A 12,711-nucleotide genomic window follows, 5' to 3' on the forward strand; every position below is an offset into this window, starting at 1 on the left:
TTCGCTCAATTTGCATATGTACTACAGCGTCTCTAGCGCTTTCGAACGGCCGTGGCTGTCTCCTCCTGATTGGTGGAGTTGGCCCAATAGCCGTAGCGCCACCGTCCTGACGTCAGTAAAGTGTTCAAATCTGTATCAGTTTTTATCAGATCCGTTGCAGCCCCGTTTTTAGAGATTTGGGTATGGAGGAAAATAGAGAGGGTTGTGTTTTCTGACTCTTGGTGAGTTCCCTGACACACCGGGGACACATATTCATGTAGAAAAGACGTACAAAGGTGCATTTTGCATGATAGGTCCCCTTTAGTTAAGCTTGGGAACATTCTTGTTGAGAAGATTTGTTGCAATGCACTTGCAACAACTTGCACTAACCCTAACCCAATACACATAGTGGCTGCAGTCGAATAGTCAGTTTAGCTCAAGCCCCCAGGAAGTGCGCCGGACTCTGTGCCCAAAATTCGGTGTGTCCAAACGGTGGTACTGCAACTTCCGTATCAGTCCGTGACGTCACCCGGCCCAAAAATACTTTTTCCCATTGACTAAAATGGGGAAAGAGACGTCTCTAAATCAGCGGATAATTTATTTATAATTCATTATCCGCTAATTTATAATGTATTTTATAATTTAAATAAACTACCCAGTATGAACTATTTTATAGCCCTTATTAGAATCATTAAGTCCTTAAAGTTGTACTAAAATCCGAATCTAGATTTATTAACTCTCCATTCATTCTAAATTAAAATTAAAGGTTGTTTTCTCAAAATGAGTTTTTTCTCATCATGTGGATTAATACGCGACGACTGCAGGGTGAGGGTGACGAGCATAAGTTTCACTTCACTTTTTAATTTAAATTCCAACCTTGGAAGGAGGTTTGAAACTTCCTTTATAACCTCCTTTAGCTTAGGAAACAACGTCCACAATATTAATCTGCTACTTATGATTTATTAGGTAAATAGATGAATAATTTGATCTATTTACCTAATAAATACCTAATTTTCTGTGTTTTGTGTTGCACTGTTGGAGAAGCCTGTGACACAAGATTTTCATCGACATAACTACCCTGTAGCTATGTTCGTTTGACAAATAAAGAACCTTGAACCTTGAACCTTGAAACACTGGATCTTCCTTTATGAAAGGAAAGGAGAAAAAATGCTGCAGCATTTACCATCACACAACATTCGGCCGTTCACGGAAACAACGATTATGACCGATGAATTAGTATCAGGAAAGTTACGGTGCTTATTAAACATTTTAAAACTGATGTGCAGCATTTCAAAACATTTCATAGTGTTTACTGAGCTGTGTGGGGTTTCTTAAACTTTTAAAATATGTTTGAATGGTGATATACACAGTGATAGATGTTAAGGACTAACGTTTATAATAAATATATTTGAATTTATTTTAAGATCTTTTCATACAATCATACGTATTGGGATTCATGTGGATTAATACGTGAGGACCGGAGGGTGACGAGCTTAAGTTTCACTTTCCTTTTTTATTTAAATTCCAACCTTGGTCATGAAAAATATTTGTTTCTCTGTCGTCCACGTTCATAAAGCATAACACAACACCATCAGAGCGCGGTGCAAAGTATCTAGATGCGGTGAAAGTGCAGTCGGATTCTCAAAGCACCGCAGTGTCTTCTCCTAAATCCTTTTGAATTCTCCTATCCACTATCCCTTAACCCCGTGACGTTTCACACAGAGGTCAAGGAATAGACGGGGATAGACGATAGGAGCTGATTTTTGGACTATTCGACTGCAACCAAAGACTCTGAAACAGGGGGCTTTGGTACATGATGATTTCATTTCATTTCAAACCTTTATTTATCCAGGTGTATCCCATTGAGATCATTGATCTCTTTTTCAAGGGAGACCTGCTCACATGATGATTGTAATAAACTACAAAGAGTACGGTTTAGTATATGTAAAGTGCTGTGAGATAACATCTGAATAAATAAAACTGATTTGATTTGATTAAAGAAAGGTTTGTACTACAGAGCTGTATTATGATGCATGTTATATTTATATATCTATCTATATGTGACGACCCCTGCTTTACTCTCTCCTGTTGTGTGTGTGTGTGGCCCTTTAACAATCTCCCTTCCTCCCTATCAGCACTGATTGAGGACACCTGGCTGCCGGTACCTGAGGAGTGAAAGGCCCGAGCCAGAGTCTCGTTCGCGCTCTCTGCTGGAGGATCTGTTTTGGAGAGCAGCTACCTGATTTATGCTTTTTTGTTTTCCTTCATCTTAGTTTGGCATTCAAACACCTTGCACCACACCATGTTCACACACCCACACCTACACTACTGATCTTACTGATTAACACATCCCATCGTGGTAGCTCTTTTGTTAAGTTGAGCGGTTATAATAAATATCTTTCCTTATATCGTGTCCTTACCACGTTTTTTGTTATGGCCAAGAGCCAGGCCATGACAATACACATTCATAAATGTTACCTTGCAAATTAACACACTGCATGATGTCGTGTCCTGCTGTTTGGGATGACCCAGGCTCTCGCATTTGAGGAAGGCCAAACCGCTGCTTCTTCTCCTTGGCCTTTTAGTAGGTGGTTGGGAGCTGGTGGAGGGCACGGGCTCCTCCTCACTGCTGAGGGACACTTGGGAAGGCCCTTCTTCAGCAGAGGTGGAGGCCTCATTAGCAGTCTGGCCATGGCTTGACAACGGCCATGAGGTAACTAGGCTGGGAGGCTGAATTGATGGCCTTCCCCCAATTGCCTCATGCATGGCCTCAAACCATGGCCAGGTAGCTGCTGAGGCTTCTCCCCAGTCTGTTCCTGTCCCAGTTGGGGGATTCTTTAACTCCTATTGACAACACAGATAACAGACTGTTAGTTAAAGGGCAGTGAGGGCAAAATTACATTACATTGCATTTAGCATGACGCTTTTATCCAAAGCGACTTACAATAAGTGCATTCGACCAAGAAGATACAAACTTTCCCATTTCTTTGATGCCTGTGGACCAGTCACCTGGCCCTCCAGACCCATCTCTTTAACAACCTGTCTTTAGTTACAAATTATCTTAATTCACCATGCACATTTATTAAAACATTTGATCAGACAAATATAGGTGTACTTACTCCCAGCCTGATTTGGCAGCATGTCATTTGCCACTGAACATGTGCTCCATCTTAACCCTTGCGCTAATTAGGGCAAGGGTTTCAGCATCTGTGACTGAAATAAATACATCATATTAGGCTTGCATGGAACAACGCTGGAAACTAAGAATTAAATAATGCAAACTGAGCATAAAGGTTTTAGTACGATGTTAACTTTACCTGGATAATTTCACAACACTAATTTCATATAAGTATTTTGGCAAGTTATGGCTAAAGAATGTAAAAGCTTAAGAGAGCAGCGGTAACTTACATGATCTTCGTTTGTCTGTCATGATGACGATCGGTTGTTTCCTTGAACGACCGAATATTCCCTCGCCCTAAATGCCGCGGCCGCAAGGCATTGTGGGGCAGCATTTTCTCCTCTCCTTTCGTCAAGGGAGGTCCAGTGGTTCCTAAGCTAATTGAGGTTATAAAGGAAGTTTGAAACCTCCTTTCCTATCATCTAGAGAATTCGAACGGCACTTATCATGGCTGCCACTGAGGGACTTCCGGGTCATTTCACTCGGTTAGGAAGGTTCCTAAGCTAAATGGACTATTCGACTTCAGCCCATGTGTTTTTTCTAATGCATAATGTCCTCCCAATTGGCTGCAGTGAAACTCTTCAAAGAGCTTGCTGGCTTCTTCTGCTGATAACACCACTTTGGCGAGGTGCTCAGCCATGTCCCTTTTCCTCCTGCATTACGGACCTATTTCACGGCAAGAAAGTATGAAGGAAAATTGCTATGAAAGAAGAAATAGGCCTACGTCCCATAATTACTTTCAAAGTAAATGTATTCACGTTTATCATAAGAACGATGACTGCACATAACAGCACACAGAACTGTGTTAGCCAAAAACCAGAAAAAAAAGAACTGCCTAACCGTGAAAGTGTGTGTATGTCTCTGTGTATGTATGTGTGACAAGAGCTCTCTTCTGAGCTACAATCTTTCATCGTTGCTGTTGTAGGATTGGTGTTTAGCTACGGTATTTAGCGTCCACAGCACCTCCACTTTTAGGGTTGACGTCGACCCAAATGTCACCCGGAGGCAGTGGTGGCGTTAATTGAATATTTTCCATCTATGACGTATTTTTTTGAACAATGACGGAAAAATCTGAAAGCAGTCTTTCATTTTGACAATCTCGGAACAGCGCAAAGGTTTCCCCGCAGCGAGGCTCTGGTGTTATGCCGTGTTATGCATGCCCTCCAAAAAGGAAATGATATCGTTTCCAAACCGTACTTTGCCGTACAAATCATTGAAATGTCTCGGCGGGCATGCATAACACCGGCGCAACGCTTCACGAGCGTGCTCTCGCTAGCTGAAGCTTGGTTGCTAGGTTACTAGCTGGGTTTTCTCCAATAAGGGGCCGGGGGGATGCAAAGTTAGTGATTACTGGTTCCATGTTGATTTATTTCAATACAAATTGTTGGGGGGAACTGAAAGGCTAATACCGTACTGGTTACTTTGCAGCTCGGACATTTCCCCCAAAACACATTTAGACATGATCGCAACACAGAAGTAGCCTACTTTTAAAATCCGATCATTTTTAAGACCTTTCAAATTGTTTTGATGATATTTAAGACTTTTTAAGGCCTTAAATTCTGATTATCAAATGTAAGACTTTTTAATACCCCGCGGGAACCCTGTCTATAACATTCAGTACTCACTCAAGCACGTTCTGATCTTTTTCTATCCAATATCTAACTAACTGTCGCTTTATTTCTCTCGCTGTCTCTAACCTCTCTCTATACTCCTCACAAACCCACAAAGTTGTAACAGGTCCACTGGTTTATATAGCCTAGACCACATGTGTCAAACTCAAGGCCCGGGGGCCAAATCAGGCCCGTGGTGGATTTAATTTCGGCCCGCAGGATAATTTCTAATTACTATTAGATCTGGCCCGCCGATAAATTGCACGCACACCTTCACTCCATCCTGAGGGTCTCCTCAGCTCAGAGCCTGACCCCAAACATTGATGAACTTGCACCCAAGATGAGATGCCAAGTATCTGAACTAGCATCACAGAGCAGCAAACTGAGTTTACATGGATGTTTCCTTCTGCACTTTCTTTCTTGCAACAACAGGGCATGTTTGGTTTTTTCTTTGAAGGAAATAGTTTTGTTGAAGCTGTTGATGGCCTGTGGAGAAATGTAATCATAAGAAATGACTCCGGAAAAGCTGCAGATAGAGCCATAAGAAATGAATGCAACTGATTATTTAATGTTTTATTTTGGCCCACTGTCTATTTGAGTTTGACACCCCTGGCCTAGACAATCCAGGTCATTAGAATTTAGTTGTTAAACCTGTTGGTACTTGTACAGTGTAAGCCATGGTAGAGACACAGGTTTGATACAGACTAGATTGCCAATTAAATTGATTGCAGATTGCTTTCTGCTCAAATTTAAGAAGTCAAACATGTCTGTGCACACACACACACACACACACACACACAATAATTATGATTATGAAAAACTTCTGGGTTTTATATTTTGTTAGTGAAAACGAAAAATAAATATGGATATATTAATTAAGGGTATCTGTATATGTGTATATATATATGTATATGTATATGTATATATATATATATATATATATATATGTATGTATACATATATATATATATATGTATATGTATATATATATATATATATATATATATATACATATATATATATATATATAAAAAATAACAATTGTATTGGATGTATGGATTCAAGTTGTGCCCCGCTGGACTTACTTTTCTGTGGTTTATTAGCCATGGAAGATTGTTTTTTTCTTTCATTCGAGTCTATAGGCTATACATGTTATTTCATGCATGTTATTTTTTGCACAGTGTATTGTGTTGTTGTGATGAGAGGGATACAAGTCTTTAAAGGAGAGGTGTCATGGCCATTTCCACTGATCATAATTCCATTGTTGAGGTATACTAAAATAGATTTATACTGTGCATTTTTCCAAACTCACATTGGTTTCTCAAACAGCATCTCTGTAAACTACTTGTATTCACTGAATTTCACTATTTGCCTTTAACGGCTCGTTGTAGCTCCAAAAGCTCCAGCCCCCACCCTCCTTGTGAGCACAGTGTGCTCTGATTGGTCGGGACGTTGTGAATCGCGCTGAGCTCCGTGGAGGTGTTGTTTCCTTGTTTAGGATACATAGCGAAACACAGCCAAACTCATCCTGAGCACACACAAACTCACATCCGAAGTAAAAACAATAAGTGTGGCTTGATATTGAGTAAGAAAAAGGTTGATAAACGCTGTGAGAATGGGTCTGCAGAGAGAATGGGTCTGCAGAGAGAATGGGTCTGCAGAGAGAATGGGTCTGCAGAGAGAATGGGTCTGCAGAGAGAATTTTGCCGCGATCCCAACTGTCTGTTATCAGCCTGCAGCCAGGGAGGAGAAATCAGCTGAGCTGCCTGCTCCCTGCACACAGATGTGTGTGTGAGGAAGTCCGTGGATCGGTCAATTTGGACCAATCAGCGGGGGCTTAACGTAACGGCTCCGCGGACGTAACGTAACGGCTCTTCGGGATTGGTCCATTTCGTTCCGGGTACCGCTTGACATCATGCCGTACCCGGAACTCAAATGGCCAGTGACGTTTCTCCAACGAGGCGTTTTGGGGAGGTATTTTCTGTGTTAGAGTTTTACTCGCTACAGGGTGTACTTTGAGGGTTTTGACTCTGCACACCGTTTACATGCATAAAAACCTTCATAACACAAGGGGACGGGTAATAACCGGAAAAGCATGACATGGGAGCTTTAATAAAAACATTGATCGCTTGAGAATGGCTGGAGAAGTTGTATCACAATTTATTCTGAGCGGATCACAGCTTGCCACAGATGACAGTCATCTCCAGGCTTTCTCAGACTGTGAGTAAACAACTTGTGTTTCACATGTTATGCACATTTTCTAGTCCTCACTGTAAGCTGCACGATATCAGCCTCTCACCCACAACCTCACATACGCATACTGAATGTGCATCAAAGTGTTCCTATGGAGTCAGATATACCTAAAGATGAATTTAAATGAGAGGCGATCAAGATGTTTCTTTCCCGGTGAGTCAACAATGGGTCCTCAAGGTACACGCCCCGATACATCTGTCTAAAATAATAGAATATCACTAGTTGTTCGTCCCACAAGTTATACGTTAACACCGGCGCGGCGTTCCGGTGCGCTCTGGCAGCACTACACCCCTGATCGTTTCACCACGTAGGAACGCAGCAGGAAGTCGACTGGAGTTAAAGAGAGCGGGGCCTAGAAGTTATCCTTCTGCGATGCGTTGCGTGCATGGCTTCCTTCTGCAGGTAACGGGGAGACACGCTCTGGTGGCGGTCTCGTTCAGGATCCGAAAATAAAAAACTTCTATTTTGCACACTTATTCCACTTATTCCTGGTGTGCCACTGGTTACGGTACCGCGTGCCAATGGTGGCATGCGTGCCTAGGGTTGCTGACCCCTGATATAATACATAACATATTATTAATATACTAAAAGGGCTCGCTTCGGCAAAAACCTGATCCATACAGGCATTGCAGCCCTAAATAATAACAAGTAACCTTCATGTGTGGTGCTATCTGTAGTTGTCTGTCTTATTTTTTGTTGAATTCATATTGTTTTCACAGTGCCGTGAAAATGAATTTCCCCCCGGGGACAATAAATCTAAACTAATTTAATATTCAATCCCACACTTGGCGATTGAGAACATAAATTCGTAATTTACCTCGTTTAAAGCACTTTTGTTGTAATACTATGGATTTAGTTGACACTACTAGCCGAGTTTCTTTTGTCCAATATTTCACGGGCAGGTACATTGAATTAGAAGAAGAAGCAGTAGAAGAAGAAATACGCTAATGCTACATTTTCATTTCATTTCAAACCTTTATTACACATACATACAAATAGGCACAACACTGTTACTCTGTTTTTACTGACATGTAACATTTTATTTCACCTTGCTCTATGTTTTTTAACGCACATTCAAAAACGGGAAAATGTTCAGGAGTTTCAACAGGGTACCGGCCACCGAAAATGGGGACTTTGCCCGGAAAACGGGGACGTTTGGTCACCCATCCGACTGTGTTTACAGCTAAGCACACACGCTAACATTAATTGCTTGACTGCCTGCCCACATATCTGATCTAAACAAAGTAACGTGTATTGGGGAAAATAATTATTTAATAATTGTGACATTTATTGTACTTTTTGATGGATGAATGATGATCAAATTGAGGGGCAATGCCCCCTTGTGGCGCCGGGCCCGCCTGCAATGCGAGTGTGGCCAGTGTCGATCCTCTTGGCCTGGCCACTCTTGCAGCAGGTGTACTGACATGTCTGCCGGTGTTCCGGATTAACTGGTTTCCCGATCAACTGGGGCACAGATGTGAGGGGCGTGGCCTTCGACTGAAATACACATTTCGATCGCTTCTTCTGTCGTTTACATAAATGTTTTGGTATATTTGGCTCGGTAGGAAGACTTTGATGCACATTCAGTACCAGTGTGTGAGGTTGTGGTTACGATGGCGATATCCGGACGCGAACAGCGAGGACTACCAAAAAAGAAACGAGTTGACTGGGGATGTCTGTTCAAAACATTGCGAGCTCCAATAAATCATTAAAACCAGCTATTGTTGCCAGAGTTATTACTGATTATCGTTCTTAATGTGATACCAAGTCCATCTGAGACCTGTGTACACCTTCAGACAGCCTCCAAGTGAAGCACACGGTGTTTACTCACAGAAAGCAGCGTGGAGAAGTCTTCATCTGTGTTAAACTGTGACCCGCTCAGGTAAACGGCGATCCGCCCAGGGAACTGGGACCCGCCCATGTTAAACTGTGATCCACCCAGGTTAAACTGTGTTAAGACTTCTGTGGCTATCTACCAGCGATCATGTTTAATATGCTGGGCTTTCCTCGCTAGAGCGGTGGTGTTGTTTTTCCAGGTGAGGTCATCAGTGATGGTCACACCAAGGAATTTGGTGCTGGTCACCTGCGTCACAGCAGCGCCGTTGATGGTCAGGGGGAGTGGGGGTCGACGGTGGGTTCTCCTGAAGTCAACAACTATCTCCTTTGTTTTCTCCAGGTTGAGGAAGAGGTTGTTGTTTTGGCACCACAGGGCCAGCTGGTTCACTTCCTTCCTGTAGTTAGTCTCATCGTTGTTGCTGATGAGACCCACCACAGTAGTGTCGTCTGCAAACTTCACGATGTGGTTGGTGCTGAAGGTGGGTTTGCAGTCGTGGGTCAGCAGAGTGAAATGAATATAGTAAACAGAAAAGGCAGTCAAGAGGAAGTTGATTGAGAGGGGGGGGGGATTATGGGTAGACAGAGTTGAAAGTAAAAAGAGTAGAACTGGATCCAGCAGCTCCTGAGGCAGGTTGCACTCAAGACTTGCATGCAGGGCAAAAATACTCGTCCTCTGTGGAGGGCAGTCCCATGCATCCAACATGATACCACATGATGCAGGTGGTGCACTCAATCTGACAGGGAAAAAGATAAATACCTTAGAATACTGTCAAACATTTAGTCAGGTTCACATCAATCATCCTGATTAGGATGTAAAATGAAGCCGTTTTAACTTCCTTAGACATTATTTCTTTACATAGTATGGCAATGGGTGTCAGATATAGGGTTAACATCTTAGCTGTGGTCCTTTCTGTTTGGAGTCTGTGGTATGTTCCTTCAGCTGCTCCAGTGCCCACCGAAAGTGCAAAGACATGCAAGTTAGGTGAATTAAACTATACATTTTCAATAGCTGTGTGATAGTGAGTGTTCACCCAGTGATGTTGAGGTAACCTATCCAAGGTGCATCCCAGTCTTCCAGCAGAAGGTTGGTCAGGACATGAGTTTTCTACATACCCACGTATCAATGTCAGCCCCCGAGCTGAGCTCCCCACAAGCCCTGCAGAGCTGGGATAGGTCATCTGTAAACAATAAGATAATGTAGTTTAATGGCAATATAGACACATGCAAGTATACCTGGTAGAGTTCTGTATACCTGAATTTGTCACCAGAGACATTGCCATGTCCAGCCGCAACATGGCCACACCCTTCTGGTCAACAGGGTAGTCAATGGTTTGGCCAGACAATATCTGCTCTGCAAGCTAAAAAGTGTCCGATAAGTATAATTTGGAGCACTTTTTAATAATGACAAATAGCATCAGATATAATCAAATGTTTACCTTGCACACAAACACACCGCATGATGCCGAGTCCTGTTGCTTAGGGTGAGCAACGGTTGCGCATGCCCATCTCCCTATTGCCGGACTCTTCTTGCGGACCAATGCTCTACACACAAAACACACATTTATTACAGTTTGCCATTTTTAACATATGCCCAAGTCAAATCATTTAATTCAAGAACACTTGAATCCTGTTCAAGGACAAAAATGCTTGAATTACCTTTTTGTTGCTCCCAAAAGATGATCCATGGTGTATGAATACATGTATTTATCTAATGCACACATCAAAGCTGACATTTCATTCACCTTGTTACGTCCTTGCATTTTTCCATCTGTGCTTCTGTGGCCCCAAATGGGTCCAAGTACAGGGACCGCCTCTCCTTTAGGTACATGATCGATGGAAATGCAAATACTAATTATAACCAACCCCTACATCAGATAGTGTCATGGTTCCGTCTAGATCTGTTTACGTTGAAGATTACTTACAATCAGTGTCCGTGGTGGCAGACTGCTCCAACTGCCACATCATGTTTTAAAAGGTCCAACTAAAAACAAATATTATAATTCCAACAACTAATGTATACACTAACATAAGTATGTATGTGTGTGTATGGACAAACAAACATACATATACACAAAATACATAGGCCTACTTATGTACAAAAAAATAAATCATCCTACTATATAGTCCAACTCACACTTCTCAAAGAACCTTTGTGGGTTCCCTCCCAGAGCGACGTCATGAGGTAGGAGTCTATCAGGAGAGCGCCAGCTTTCCTTCCCACCATAGTCAAATATGAATTGACGATCTAAGAGTACAAAAATAACTTGTGATACAATCTCAAAAAATATCAGTCCAATATTCTTTTGTTTTGTAACTTACCTCTCCCTCCAACCACTTCCCTGGGGCCAAGTCCATTATGTTTTCTGTGTACACTTTATATGGCCCAAACTTGCACCAGAGCGTCTCCTTTCTCCTCCCTGTCCATATTTGTCGAATTACTGTAAATATAGCAATGGCAGTTATTTGTGAAATGCATAATTTGGAGTGTACTTTCTGTCTGTTTACTTACAAAGTTCAGGATTCTTTGGTGCCATTTCGGCGTCGCAGTCCATGGATGGAGGTGCCACTTGTGGTGTTTGTGTGGTGGGTGTTTGTGTGCTGTGGATGAGTGTCTGTGTGTGTTGTGGACCAGCCAGAGGAGAGGGATCGGACAACTCTTTTAGTTTGGCAGGGATCCTCTCCTCTGGCTGGAAATAATGTGTCAAATGGTCAATATTGGTCTGCAGCTTCTTTGCACCCTTACCAGCAATGGCCTTTTTCCCCTCTAGTTCCAGGATGATGTAGGGTCCCAACCAGTCATCCTCCAGCTTTCCCCCTTTTCTTTGCTCCTGTCTCACGTTCCTCTGCAAACCCCTGATCCCCTACTTGGAAGTTGTCCTCCTGGCCCTTTTTCACTTTACTTTTGCGGACGTTGTCCTGGCTTATTTTCATATTATGTTTCACCTCTGTGAATACAGCCTCCTGTTTCTTCAAGCCTTTATGGATCTCCTCCGTTTCGACCAGGCTGCTGACTTTCTCTTCTTTGACCTGCAACAAATGACAGTTAGAATTTTAGAAGGCAGATGATCCAAATGAAAACGTTTGAAAAGGATGACAACATTAGAACATCTTACCAGGTACTCCTTTGGCACCTCTGAAGGATACCTAGCCTCCCTCCCATACATTAAATAGTAGGGGCTGTATTTAGTGGTCAGCTGCTTTTTGGTCCGAAGAGCAAACATGGTGGACTGGAGCACCTGGTCCCAGCGTTTGGGGTGACCAGCCACCATTTTGTTCAACGACCTTAAAATGCAGAATTCAAGTATAGGTATGAGGAAGCAGGAGAGCATATGGGTTCTCATGTATGATAAAGCAACATATCATTAGTCATTAGGAAATGTGTTTGTTATTCTATGAAGAGCGTGAATTCCATCAGATATTGAAAAGCAATACCTCTGAATAGTGCCATTCAATTTCTCCACAAGGCCATTGGTCTGTGGGTGGTACACGGAGCACAGGCTTCTTTTTATATTGAGCGTCTCACACAGGCCAGAGTTGACCTTGAAATTATCATTAGGACAAACAGGTTAGCACAGCAACTACAGTTACATATTGGGGATTCATACTGCATCAACACTATACCTTGTTGTAAAACTCTGAGCCCTGGTCTGTTAGCAGTCTTTGAGGTGCACCACATTTGTAAAAGAAATCAATGATACAATTGGTCACCTCTTCTGCTGTTTTAGTCTTAAGTGGGTAGGCCTCTGCCCATTTGGTGAAATAGTCAACCATTACACATATGTACTGGTTGCCACCATCAGTTACTGTGAGTTTACCCACTAAGTCCATCCCAACCAGTTCAAAAGGCTCCGTAAC

Source organism: Trematomus bernacchii, unplaced genomic scaffold (genome assembly GCF_902827165.1).
Source record: "Trematomus bernacchii unplaced genomic scaffold, fTreBer1.1, whole genome shotgun sequence".
NCBI classification, from domain to species: domain Eukaryota; kingdom Metazoa; phylum Chordata; class Actinopteri; order Perciformes; family Nototheniidae; genus Trematomus; species Trematomus bernacchii.